Genomic DNA, 6,633 nt, shown 5'->3' with positions numbered 1-6,633 from the left:
GTGAGCATTCCTGTGCCATTAAAATAACTTGTTTGCAGTATTTCTGAAGATGGGGCAGTATTTTTAACCCCTGGTCACATAATACACCTTTCGCTCAACTTAGCACCCCGGTTTTAGTTATCCCCTGTGGTCTGCTCAAAGGGTGATATGCACATCTGAGACATCCAGAGTGCTCATGTATCAATGAGTTCATATTCATATGGCCCATTATATCATGCTGTTAAAACATTGGTCTCTGCCAAAACCAATTGATACACATGCTTCAGCTGTCATAGCCTGCATGGTCCAATTCAGCGAAGGTCCATGTTTAAGAATTGCATGAAACAATAAATACAAATGGTACAGCACATCAGTTCTTCAAAAAAGTCAATGTATTTAACTTCCTGATAACAATGAAAGCTTTCTTTTCAGCCTGGTACATCTTTGCAATATTCCATTTTCAACTTCAGGAACATATCAAAGTCCAGAGCCATTACAGATCAAGTAATCAGTGGTAAGAAAAAAAATGTCACATATGCATCCACTCTATTTAGAAGGCTCATTTAGAAATCCGGTACTTCCCAGTGCTTTCCATAGAGATCCATTGCTATCTCTCTGATGATAGTGTTATGGGGCTAAGGGAGCTATATTTAGCCAGCCCTGTGACTGCACTGGCCATATTAGCTGGATTCCAGAGGCAAGCTCCTGCTCAGCCGGACCAGCACCTGCTGTCAAAGCTAACTGCCACACCAACACCTCAGCTCCTCTTGGGCCTGGACCCCATAACCTGGGCCAAATTTCAGCAACTAAAAAGTAAGGTCAGATTCATCTCATATGCGGCCCTAGTTTTTACACAGGCTTTGAATGTTATCTTGACTTAACTTCCTGTTCATAGCTCCATATACAAATTTATTGAAAGATGCATGTCAATCTTTACTTTTTCATCCATGACATGAGTTCCAACACAAGCCACTGTGAAAACTTACACCAGGTGGGTATCTTGGATCAGATGATAGCTTTTGAATTGACATATGAGCAATATAGCGTTATGTAGAGTTACTGCAGCTGTCCCCCTGAAACATCCAGAGTCAGTCACAAACACAGGAAGAGCTTTCCAGGAGCAAGAGACATTACTGTGGCTCCTTCCATAAACAATACAAATGTAAGAATCGTGTTAAGATTAAGGTGAAAACAATTGTTCCAGGGATTAATGTGAAACAGAATTAAGTAAGTTAATTTTTTTTATCTTTTAAAACATATGAAGTATAAATGTGTATTAATATATTTCTTCTCTTCTTTCCCCTTTTGTAGGAGCCACACATCTCATTGCCTGATAATGAGCATGTGACTTGCTTTATCTTTGCTAAGCTGGAAGTGACACTCTGGTCCATAAATCCCACAGTACTGTCTGTCTATCCTCCGGTCTTAGAACAAAGAAATTCATCCTGCTTTTTCCAGTCCTACAGGACAACAAACCCACAAACTATGTCAGAGAAGACCTTTCCAAATGATGTTTTGAAAGATGTGACTTACATGTCCTCTACTCTGAAAGCCAACAGACCTCAAACACAAAGTAGAGATGAGGAAGAGAGCGAGCCAGCGCTGGCTGGTGATGCCTTGGATGACTCATCAATTTCATACTGCACTGCTTTGCTCTCATAGTGAGTACAGTGATGCTTTAGAAGATGAGGAAAACACGGCTCATGCTGAGCCAGAATGCAAATCTGCTTCACCTGAAAGCATACCCTTTGTAGATCCTTGAGGAGAAAACCAGTACACTTGTTGACTGGAAATAGTGTTCTACTGCAAGATGATAAAGTGAAGGATGGGAAGGAAACTGGTAATTCACAGAAGAAAATCAAAGAATCCCTATGCAGACAGGATGAATTCCTTTCATCGGTCACAAACCTTTTCCATCAAGTCCTAAAATAACAATTCTAAATCTGAATCTTATGAATTTCAATTCTCCTGATGCAGAGCACAAATATCCTACTTTATCAAACACATCTAGGAAAGACTGTGTTTTGAAACCATGGGATTATTTCAGAAGCAGTACTCAAGCTGATTCTTCACTAGGTCAGAGACATAGCACCCAGCAGTGAAGCCGCACCCCTGTCCTAACTGAAGAATACCAAAGCAAGCCTGCTGAAACATCTTTCTCCAGCACAGATCTTCACATTTTAGGAACTAAATGCTCAATCAGTCCCAAAAGAAAACATAAACAAAACAAAACAAAACAGAAAACATCAGCAAAGCTTGACAGAGGGTCCCCATAAGCAGTGCAGTGAACCAGTCTGACAAAGGCGGGTCTTTGGTTGGTCATACAAAGTGGGAGGGGGAAGAGCAGGGTATAGGGGTTGAGAAGAAGCAGGCAGAGCTGTCATTCAATGCTCGAAATAGAAAACTGCCTCAAAGCTGCATCTCAACACTCAGAGCCAACAAGCAGAAGTCAGGCATCCCGCCACTCTGTTATTCAGAGCGTATCCTCGCAACTGGGCACCAACAGCCACCACAGAGCCCTCCTGTTTCTTGGAGGTGGCAAAAGCAAAGCCGGCAAGGCGTCACGCTGTCGAGTTTGCTTCCACTGAAACCCCACGGCAGCTCCAGGCAGCCTTGCAACACAGCAGACAATATACGAGGAGCATACAGCATGGCAACAAAGCTAGCTGAGACAAACACTGAAGTGAGGCACCTTGCCATTCTTGACCACACAAGATCCTCTTATCCTGAAGCCAACTACTTGGATGTTTTTAATTCTAGCAGCTGGTCTTCACATCTGGTACCCTGGGATGGAAGCACCCTTGACTGTGCTTTCAGGTTGCCACGGATGTCAACAAACGACCATAACACTTCAGCTTGCTCAGAGGCCAGCAGTTTGGAATGCATTGATGTGGCCTTAGAAAGCCACGAAGAGGTGAAAAGAGGGGCAAAGACTGTGCCCAAGAGGCAGATTCAACTGAAAAGACGGGACACTGCAGATTTGCAAACAAATGAAAACAACAACGATATGCTCCAGGTTCCATCTACACCAAGCCGTCCTCGGGACATGCTCCAGCGTCAGCACAGTACGCCTGCAACTTTTCACCAGGATTCTTATGATTCAGAACCAAAGTCTGCCCAAAAAGAGCGAAAGCAGAGGCTGCAGAAATCCCTTTCTCTGGATGAAACTTCTGGCAAAGCCAAAATGGCTTCCTGCCTCATTACAACTATCCTTTCCAAGAGGATGCAACATGAAGAGGATCTTCGTGCCATGGACGTTTGTGAGCGGGCCTCTGCTCCTATGAAAGCATATAACACAACTGGAAACAATGAATGTCTGACCTCTTCAGCTAAGGATGTGTGCAGTGACATTGTTAAAGTAAGCCTAGTAACAGGTCCTCTTGTGCCTTCTTCACAAAGTCCTATTCAAAAGACTGAGACACAAACAGACATCAGTTTTGTTACAGAACATATCTGCAGCAGCTCCAAAGCACAGACTAAAGTGGCAACAAAACACAGTTTTAATTCTCTACTTCAGGGCCGAAGTACTGAAATAACTGCTTCTCCAAAGCGCGAGAAGGAAAAGCTGTGCCCCAGTAAGGAGGTGGCATGGCTCACTAGCCAGAGCCCAGGACAGAAGCTATCCTGTGACTCAGCAAAGGGCAAAGCATGGAACTCGAGTGCAGCAATAAGCAGAGCCATTGGCAAAAAGGCCACGGTGAAAACCACACCTGAGGAATGTTACACTGTGCAGGGAGGCCATAAACAACACAATGCCAAGACTGACCCCATTACCAGTGTGGAGAAGCAAGAGAAACAAGGTGAGGCCAAAGAAAGTTCTCACTGTCCAATGATGGCTGGCTGTTTGGCTTATGACATTCAATCAAAAAATAATGGCAATGTCCTGTCCCAACCTCAATCTTGTCCTGTAAAAGAACAGGAGAGTGAGAGCGGAGACTCAAAGTTACCTGGGCAGTCTGTAAACATGGGTATTCAAAGTCAGGGGAAATTCAAAGCCATAGCCCCTGTACATGTGGTGAGGGATATGAGAAGCCTGGTGAAAAACACATACAATCTATCATTCAGGGGTCCTGGTGAGCCAGAGGACTACATGCCTGAAGATCTTCAAACAACACCTCATCATATTAGTAGTAAGGGGGAAGACAAGGGCAAGGGATACAGGCAGGATGAAAAACTACAAGTGCGGAAAGTGACTCCACCACTTGCACTGGACAGGATCAGAGATTTGGCCTCTCTTAATACCACTCCCAGAGGATGTGCAACTAAAGCTTCTTCACTCCTGGAATCATATGACAAAACTCCCAGTGCTGGATTTACAAAGGTCAGGCCAGTATTCACAGCCAAGGCAAACAGTTGTGCCTTGTTAAATTCCTTAGAGGCAGAGCACAGCCAATTAGCCATCAGCCAAGTGGATGTCCAAGCTAACAACAACACAGATTGGAAACAAACAAAAAGGACAGACATGACACACCAAGCTAACAAGGAAACATCTAGTCAGATATCCAAAAACGGGCAGCCTTTGGACTCCAGCAATCAGGGATATGAGATATGCACAGACTCTAGTGAATATGAAAAGCAGCCTCAGGCAACTGCACCCAAGTACAGTCCACCTGCAGCTGCTTCTGAAAAAGTAGATAGCTGTAAGCCTATGGAACCAGAATACTCTACAATCAAACATGAGAGTCAGACCCCAGGCCCACCTCCTAGATCACAGAGTACAGGGGGGCCACCCCCTGCTTGCATCCTAACTGTTGCTCCAACACCAGTACTTCCACCATACTATTACAAGCCCAGTACGTTAGGCTACCAGACAGTTTCCCCCCATATGGGAGCAGTTAGCTATGTTCAAGGCCCTGTCTTACTCTATACGCAAGCTCCCAACCAGCCTGCCACAGCAACCGGCCCTATCCCTTTGATGAGATCGCTATCTGAGGAAGTGAGATTGCTATCTCAGCCTTCACCAACAGATGGGAACACAGAACAAGGCTCTTCTAAAGAGTATGAGAGTGGTGAAATCAGACAGAAAATGCCTTCTCCAGACACACAACAGTGCCCAGCTTTTGTTGCAACCCTGGGAACCGAGGTCATTCGAGGGAGTGCTGGAATACTGTATGCAGAAATGAATGGAGGTCTGGCTCAGAGTCCACGCCATCTGCTGCTGGACCCCGAAACTGGACGCTGCTTCTATGTGGACATGCCTCAGCTGCCACAGCGCAAGATGCTGTTTGACCCAGAGACCTGTCAGTATGTGGAGGTCTTACTGCCACAGCAAACACTGTCTGGCACAGTTATGCCATCCCCCTGTGCCATACCTTTCCCCTCCATTCACATCCCTGCCATTTACACTCCACATTGTCTGCCTTATCTCCAAGCACACCCTCAAGTGCTCCCACCACCAGAACCTTGAGACCTGATAAGGATTGTGGACTTCATTGTGCAAATGAATGCAGGCCAGTCGAACTGGATGACCCACAGGTTTCTAATGCTGAATATGAGCTGCTTAAATGCTATTTGAAGTATGCCTACTACTACATGAACAGAGACTAATACAGAAGAAATTTTACCAGCACATGTGTATAACACTCCATGTCTGATAAAAAAAACTACCTCTGGCATATGCAACTGACATGAGTGAGTCAAACTCAACATCGTATTTACTTTTGGTAGGAGATGGTTCATTTAAGGTATATTATAAACTTTATGTGGTTTATCCTTACTTTGAGTTCGTGTTCATAGCTCCAAGTTAAGTTGTGGGACATCATCTGCCACCACAAATGTACAAATGGGGAGATGAAATCAGACAGGTGAGAGTATGCTAGGCACACAGTATGGATCACTAATTATGTGAACAGTGTGGAGTCTTGAACATTATACAGAAAAGGTTATAAACATTCTTAGAAGCACGTAATTGAAACAGTTATAAATAAAAGAGCATAAGCTGCAGTGTATTTTCTACAGCGTAACAGTTAAATTCACTGGATGAAATGATTTGTAGGGGCTGATCCTTATAGTATAAGTAAGTAAGGAGTGCATTGTGTCAGTTCTTCTAAGTCTTTCATATGTGTTTACTGTTCTCTCCCTGCCACCTCTCTGTACAAGACGTCTGTGCATGGCGTCACTAAAGGCCTCCTGCCAAATCCCACTAGACCTTAATCATGAAGGACGTGAAAGATGGGTGAGAGATCAGTCTGTGTTTTTAATCAATAAAAACTGTAACAAAGAAACAGATCCACCTTAATCAATAGTGCATTTAGCAGAAATACTGCAGTAAACATGGCAGTGGCCTATAGGCACACAGCACATCCCACTAAATTATTCAGAAGTGCATATATATTGACAATACAGCAAACGTTCTTCTCTAATATCTTACAGCATTATATTTATTAACATGAATACTGAAAACTATTTTTACACTAAAGTATATGACATATTGTGATAGCTTCTTAAGTTGTGTTTTGAATTTCTGGAAAAAAATGTAATTACTTATCACTAGTGAATTTTGTATACAAATAAATATAATAAACATATTTCATGTATTAATTTCTGCACAAATCTAAATAAGTTGCCTCCTGTTTAACATCTGAGTGAAATGACCCACTCTACAGACACAGAAGTTTTGGATTTTGTATTTATATTTAATTACAACTCAACATT

The sequence above is a fragment of the Hoplias malabaricus genome, chromosome 15 (genome assembly GCF_029633855.1).
Source record: "Hoplias malabaricus isolate fHopMal1 chromosome 15, fHopMal1.hap1, whole genome shotgun sequence".
Classification (NCBI taxonomy): domain Eukaryota; kingdom Metazoa; phylum Chordata; class Actinopteri; order Characiformes; family Erythrinidae; genus Hoplias; species Hoplias malabaricus.
Note: the sequence above shows the minus strand (reverse complement) of the source record.